General features: G+C 34.3%; 1 pseudogene; it reads right to left on the bottom strand.

Annotated features, from left to right (window-relative positions):
* Positions 1-971: 971 nt before the first annotated feature.
* Positions 972-5,015, bottom strand: LOC143550126 (uroporphyrinogen decarboxylase-like; annotated as a pseudogene).
* Positions 5,016-7,991: the final 2,976 nt, after the last annotated feature.

Genomic DNA, 7,991 nt, shown 5'->3' with positions numbered 1-7,991 from the left:
TTTGTGTAATTATGAAATAAACCTATCAAATTATATTTCCTAATCATGACGATAATTATATTACCCAAAACCCTAACTTTTATTCTAGCTAATACCACATTTTTAAAGTTGTTAATTTAACTCACAAGACAATTTTATAATATCCATCTATTTGATTCACGCCCCGTGTATTTGTTGTACTATAGGAATGAAGACATGTAAAAGCTCTTAAAAAAATTCTTAACCTGCCCATGCTATATGTTTTATAATATAGTATAGATATAGTAACTATAGATATAGATAATATAGATTATATAGATATATTTGAGTATTTTTATCTTATATGAACTTAATGTGATAATGTAATTAATAATTATTATATGCACTTAATGTAGTTATTAAATTATAATTATCATTAGTTAAAAGACCATAAACCTTTTATATCTTCTAAGGATGCAAGAGTAATGTCTCAAAAATTGAAGCTTCATGATGTTGTACTAAGAGCTTAAGAGTTGATGGATACATTGACAAATTACTTTTCTTGCCCTATTATGAAATGACATTTTTGTCCTTGAACTCTAATTGTGAAATTACCATAGATACCCATCACTCTTCCTTTATATATAATATAGATATAGATATAGAATATAGATATAGATATTCAACTTGTGTACGACCCGCCCTACTATAGCTCGTTTCATCAAGAAACACCATTATAGGCAACTCTTCTTTAGTTGTTGAGTTACTTGTAGAGCAAGGTGAAAGTTGTCTCATTATTGAGTTATGGATACGGTTAGCTTTTATTTTCAACTTTATAATGAAAAACCATTAAGCCAATTCCCAAAGTTACTTAAATATATTGGCCCAAATCATAAATAGTTAATGTAAAATGGAAAGAATGAACAACATGTGACATACTAAACTAAAGTGCAATGCAACAATACTAACATGTAACAAATAATTTAAAGTCTTGTCTACAAAAAGCACTCTTTTTAGTACCTAAGACTTTTAGCAACCTAAAAAAAATGAGCAACATTTTCTTCTGGTGTGCATACAACAATCCCATGACCAAGATTCAATATATGTTTACCTTTCCTTGCTTTCTTCACGGTATCATGTATCCTATTGGCGATGAAATCTTTTGACCCGAACAACACACCCGGGTCTATGTTCCCTTGAACCACTATATCAGAACCTAACCGTTTCCTGCCTTCAGCCATATCCAGGGTCCAGTCCAAACTAACCACATCCACCCTGGTCAAAGGTAGCCATTCCAACAACCCACATGACCCACTTGCATGAAGAATTAAAGGAAGATCCGGGTGAGTTTGTTTAACTGTGTCCACGATTCATTTCAAGTAAGGCAAACTGAATTCTTCAAAGTCAGTCGGGCTCAGCTCGGTGGCCCATGAGTCAAAGATTTGAACTGCTTGTGCACCATTGTCGGCTTGGTATTGAATGTATGTAGCCATTGAGGTTGTGAATTTTTCAAGCAGTGCGTGTAGGACCTGCAATAGTGAACCGACTGAGTCACTAACATTTAACTAATGAAATATGAAATATGAAATTTTGAATTATAATAATATAATGTAATAAATTAATCACCTTAGGCTGTGAGAAAGCAAGCCTCTTAATTTTGGAAAAGTACTTTGATGATCCGCCTTCGACGCAATATGATGCTAGAGTAAAAGGAGCACCAACGAAATCTACAAATTTCCAACACTACCAAAAGTGTTTTTACAAATTTCCAACACTACCAAAAGTGTGCTTAGTTTAGTCCGAACTTTACACTATCATCTTTTTTCCTTAGCCCAAATCGCCTCAACTTTTCCTTATTACACCCTTCTAACCTTGAGAAATAGTGTATAGAGGGTATGAAGTTGTTATTCATTGGTATGTATGTATGTATGTTTATGTAATAGAAGCACAAAAATGCACTATATATAGGCTAACAAAGTTAATAGAAACATAATGACACATGGGAGTTAAGAATGTGAATAGTCACCATAATAATGATAATATATGGATAGTCACCATAATAATGATAATAATAATCTATAATAATAACACATGTAAACCATAACCTTTTGTTTTCTAAAGGATTGAAGAGTAATGTCTCAAAAATTGAAGCTTCATGATGTTGTACTAAGAGCTTAAGAGTTGATGGATACGTTGGCAAATTACTTTTCTTGTCCTGTTATGAAATCACATTTTTGTCATTGAACACTAATTGTGAAATTACCATGAATACCCATCACTCTTCCTTTATATATAATATAGATTAACTCCTTAATTCCCTTATAAGACATGGCATAATTAAATGTTACAAATTTTATATTTACACACTACCACCCATATCATCATCCCATCACTATATAAACCTTCATCCTTAAGTAGAACATAACACTTCACTAACATAGAATTAAGTTTTGTCATTTATAAACTCGTAATTATCCCGAAAATGGCGAAGGTTTTCATCATGATATGCTTCATGCTCCTTGTTGTGTCAACCTCAGGTTTGAAACCATCCACTCTTCTTAGAATCGAAACTTATACACCGAATGAAGTTACGTTTTTATAGTTATGATTATATACTTATGTTGTTTTGTTTATGATCATTAACAGGTTCTTCTGATACATCAAACTATGCATCAGTGCCAAAGGGTTCAGTGAAACCGACAAGTGTTCCGATGTGTACAAACGTGGCTCAATGTGCAAGATATTGTCAATGTCCTATCATTTATCAACAATGTGCCTATCGCCATTGTTATTGTGGTTCATATATGTGCACTTAATATGTGCAAAGAGAGTGACTTTTAAGAAATAAGTTTAAGCGTTAGTCCGTTATGAATAAATTTGACGAGTTTAAAATAAAATGTTATATGAAGTTTATTGTGTTCATTATAAGATATATCTTACGAGTAATATCAACTTGTGTATTACCAATAACTGGTTATTTACCATCTTTTAAAAGAAAATACATAAAAATAATTACATACTAAAATGATAAAAATTTACTCGCTTTATTAAACCAAAAAAAGTGAAAACAAACAAACATAGATAAATAAATAAATAAAAGTAAAACAACAAACATAGTAAAACAAAGCAAAACAACAATGCATATTATTTTATGATATATAGTCGTTGTAATTCGTTGTCGTCCAATAGGCTTCGTCTTTAAATTAGAACTCCGGCCCCTCCGGCTTTGAAGCCATCTCCTTCATTTTTTACTCTCGCCGCCTTGCAATGTTTAGCCATATGAGCATGCGAGATGGAGGTGGACGTCGTCCGGAGGAAGACGTGACCATTTTTAGAATGAGTCATTTCGATATTGTCTGACATTAGACATAGATCGAACTTAGACAAGAGATCAAGGTTCTCTTTATAGCGAGTATCAAATTAACAATGTTTTCCACATTTTTCATAGTTCAAATTGGGTTCAACGTGGCCAAGATGTGCGGTTTTGAGTTTTAGAGAGTATTAAGCGCTTGAGACGTGGTGTAATCAAACCTCAACATCCAACACCTTATTTATACTAACTTAAGAGGGCTAAAATGACCAATAATTGGTTTCGAACGGCTATAAACGACTGTATAGCAGTTAGAAAGTATTTATATTGTTTTAAATCCAAAGTTAACTTTAGTAGCCGGTTACTAGTTACTAACATATTAAAACTAGCATGTTCCAGTTAAGTTAACAGGCTGTAACCGATTATAGTTCAATTATGTATAACTAGTTTCTAGTATACCAGTTAATAACCGATTCATTTTCCTATTTTGATTTGGGTAACCAGTTATGATATGCACCTCTAACTAATGGCAATATCCTACACTTATTCAAAATGATATTACATGAGATCAATGTATATATATAACACAATATCAAAGTAAAAAAATAAGCCCCATTTTCATTCAAGCCCAATACAATATAGTTGCTGAGCTGCCCCATATCAATTTTTTTCCACGAGTATTGGGCTTTGTTACTACATGTCCCAAGTAGATTCCATCCTATCAAAACACGTCCTTTCCAAATTTATGTAAACTAGTTGTTATCAACCTGCGCATTGTGACGGGAAAACGACATGAATTCGGCCGGTATCGATTTGGTTTGTTATGGTACCGGCACGGTACCTATACTCTACAACAAACAAAAAAAAAAAGAAAAACAAAAATTAAAGACGTAATTTGAAAAAAAGATATCCACACATGCTCGCTTCTTTGCAGCGGCGACTCGGTTTTATCCGATTCAGTGGTTTGACCCATACTCAGATTTTTCTCCGGCACGTTAACATACCCCTTTGGCAATACTAGCAACATTTCGAACGAGCCACGGGGTGGCGTCAGAGCGTAATTGTTGATTCGATTCTTTCGTAGGGTCATAAAATATTGTATTGAAGTCACGAATACCGAATTGCTGATCCGATTCAGTGGTTCGACCAATACTAAGTTTTATCTCCGACTCGTGAACATACCCCTTTGGCAATACTGACAAGATTTCGAACGGGTCGCGGGGTGGCGTCAGGGCATAATTATTGATCCGATTCTTTCATAGGGTCATAAAATATTTTATGGAAGTCACCAAGACCGAATTTATGATCCGATTCAGTGGTTCGACCCATACTAAGTTTTTTCTCCGGCTTGTGAACATATCACTTTGGCAATACTGGCAAAATTTTGAACGTGTCGCATGTAACAACTTAGACTTTTGAAAACTGTACTTTTATTAAAACCCGACCCATTTTGATGCTCGGGAGATTTTACTGCATTTCTCGAGTAATTTAATTATTTTTACTTTATTATTTAACTAATTATAAATAAAATAACTTTCTTAACTTGGCAAAAACCACCCAAAACCAAACTTTAACCTATTTATGCTTCCACTTTCAAACTCTAGGGGCTATAGTGCAAATTATATATAATAATATTATTCCAACCCTTTTAAGCCGTTTAACCTGATCCAGACCCAAACCCGATACCCGTTTCACGAACCCGATTACCCATTGGATTAGCTTGGACCTCAATCTTCGCATCTAACATGGTAAATGAATCAAGGACGTATTATACCTTCCATTAATGGCCAAACCGACACTCATAACATGTTAATCAAATCTGTATTGATTCGTTCTTCCATATTTACGTAGCCGACATCGTTATTAGCTTTTTTATACACGAAATCGTTGTTATTTATTCAATTAATTCAGCAGATACAAACATCACACCCTAGCCGACATTAACCCTCTATTTAATTGCTAAATCATAACCATTCTCTAGTCCTTTCGTTACATCTTTGCGCCGGCCCTGTTATGTCTCGTTGACCCTCGTCCGATCTTCATCTGAAGTAATTGATTATATGGTTATGATCGCGTTCAAATGTAGATCAAAAGCCCTAAACCCATTTTGATCAATTGTAAACGGATTGGATCAATTGAGATTGTTAGGGTTTGTTCATGATTATCTTATGGTCACTTTTATTTTTAAATGTTGGTTTATAAGTTATAATGTATCTGCTGGTTTGCACAGCTGGTTAATTCATGGGTTATGGAGTGGCACGTCATGGGTTTGAGTCACTGGCACCCCATTTATGCTATTATTTTTCGTACCTTTTATTTTTAAAACCATTATTATAAAACAACAATTATAATAATAATTAGTAGTTAGACAATCTTTTAAAACCAATTAATGAACTTGTGTTTTTCTTATCTTTCGTCCGTGTATGTAGACATACATGTAATATCACGTAAACTCATATTTTTGGTTTAATATACATATATACGAAAGATAAACTTTATATATATTTATGTGCTTTAACGAACTTATAACTTTTAAAAGTTGTATTTTACTTAAATAATATTTTTATAAAATAAAATATTATAGTATATTTTTAAACGGATTTATAAAGACTAATAAATATTTTTAAAGAGGTATTTTATTTATACAATAAAGTATTATAGTATACTTTATTTGTAACTTAACAACTAATAATTTTTCATATAATATCTTTATGTAAAATAAAATATTATATAAATTATAAATAAAAAGAACATAATAGTAACTTAATAGCTTTATAATTATCGAACTCGCTTATCCGATATAGTTCATTAACTTAGCGTATCTTTATATTCTTTTTCCTTATTAGGCTTTGTTGTTAATGCGCGTGACCCGCTTTCGTTATTTTTAGTGTTATCAATTCACTTTTGTTCGTCTATCGAGGTGAGTACCACATTCCCCTATTTTACTCGTTTTCTCACGTTTTGGGGGGACATATGCGTAAATATATTTCTCATATATACTTATACACAAAACTGCAACTATTGTCTTATGTGTTAACAGCTTATACCTTACTTGTTTATGTGCTTATTTGCTTTGTATGCTTTCGCATTCGGAGAGGTCCAACATAATCTCAGTCTAGTATGATCATACGTCAGTCGTTAGCCTTTGTGCTTCTCGACATCTCAGTTATACTTGTCATTTGGTTATTTTGTTGTTCTCATATGACTTGTTGCAGTTACATATTTTGTTATATATACTATATGTACAACTAAACTGGTGTGTTGCTCACTCAACATACTCAACATGTGTTGTTGACAAAACTTTATTTTATACGCATATGCAGGTTGGTGAAGACTTAGTGAAGAATTTAGCTAGAAGAATATTTTAATCAAGAAATATAAAATTTGTATTGTTGTATGAATTATGTACTTGTTTGTATTTGATTTATTTGATAATTTAATTCAATTAATAAATATTGTCATTTAAATATGGTGCATTATAGTAACCTTGAGAGCTGTGACAATCAGTTCGCACCCCGGCATTTCCGCCGTAGGTTGGGGTGTGACACCGCAGGGTGGCGTCAGGGCATAATTATTGATCCGATTCATTCGTAGGGTCATAAAATATTGTATGGAAATCTCCAAGACCGAATTTCTAAACCGATACAGTGGTTCGACTCTTACTCAGTTTTTTCTCCGGCTCGTGAACATACCCCTTTGGCAATACTGGCAACATTTCGAACGGGCCACGGGGTGGCGTCAGGGCATAATTATTGATCCGATTTTTTCGGAGGGCCATAAAATACTATATGGAAGTCTCTAAGACCAAAATTCTGATCCGATTCAGTGATTCGACCCATAATCAGTTTTTTCTCCTGCTCGTGAACATACCTCTTTGGCAATACTAGCAAAATTTCGAACAGGCCGCAGGGTGGCGTCAGGGCATAATTAGTGATCCGATTCTTTCTTAGGGTCATAAAATATTGTATGGAAGTCTCCAAGACCGAATTTTTGATCCGATTAAGTGGTTCGACCCTTACTCAGTTTTCTCCGGCTCGTGAACATACCCGTTGGCAATACTAGCAACATTTCGAACGAGCCACGGGGTGGCGTCAGGACGTAATTGCTGACCCGATTCTTTCGTAGGGTCATAAAATATTGTATGGAAGTCACCAAGACCGAATTTCTAATCCGATTTAGTGGTTCGACCAATACTAAGTTTTTTCCCCGACTCGTGAACATTACCCGTTGGCAATACTGGTAAAATTTTGAAAGGGCCGCGGGGTGGCGTCAGGGCATAGTTATTGATCAGATTCTTTCTTATGTGTATAAAATATTGTATGTAAGTCTCCATGGTCGAATTTCTGATCCGATTCAGCGTTCGACCCATACTCTGTTTTTTCTCCGGTACGGTGAACATACCTCTTTGGCAATACTGGCAAAATTTTGAAAGGGCCGCGGGGTGACGTCAGGGCATAATTATAGATCTGATTCTTTCGTATGTGTATACAATATTGTATGTAAGTCTCCAAGGTCGAATTTCAGATCCGATTCAGTGGTTCGACCCATACTCAGTTTTTTCTCTGGCTCGGTGAACATACCCCTTTGGCAATACTAGCAAAATTTCGAACAGGTCCCGGGGTGGCGTCAGGGCATAATTATTGATCTGATTCTTTAGTATGTGTATAAAATATTGTATGGAAGTCCCCAAGACCGAATTTCGGATCCGATTCAGTGGTTCGAT

Source organism: Bidens hawaiensis, unplaced genomic scaffold (assembly GCF_021521415.1).
Source record: "Bidens hawaiensis isolate Kalapana, Puna unplaced genomic scaffold, B.hawaiensis_p1.1 tig00015926_1, whole genome shotgun sequence".
Classification (NCBI taxonomy): domain Eukaryota; kingdom Viridiplantae; phylum Streptophyta; class Magnoliopsida; order Asterales; family Asteraceae; genus Bidens; species Bidens hawaiensis.
The sequence above is the reverse complement of the archived record's forward strand: the minus strand, read 5'-3'. Positions and strand labels throughout refer to the sequence as shown.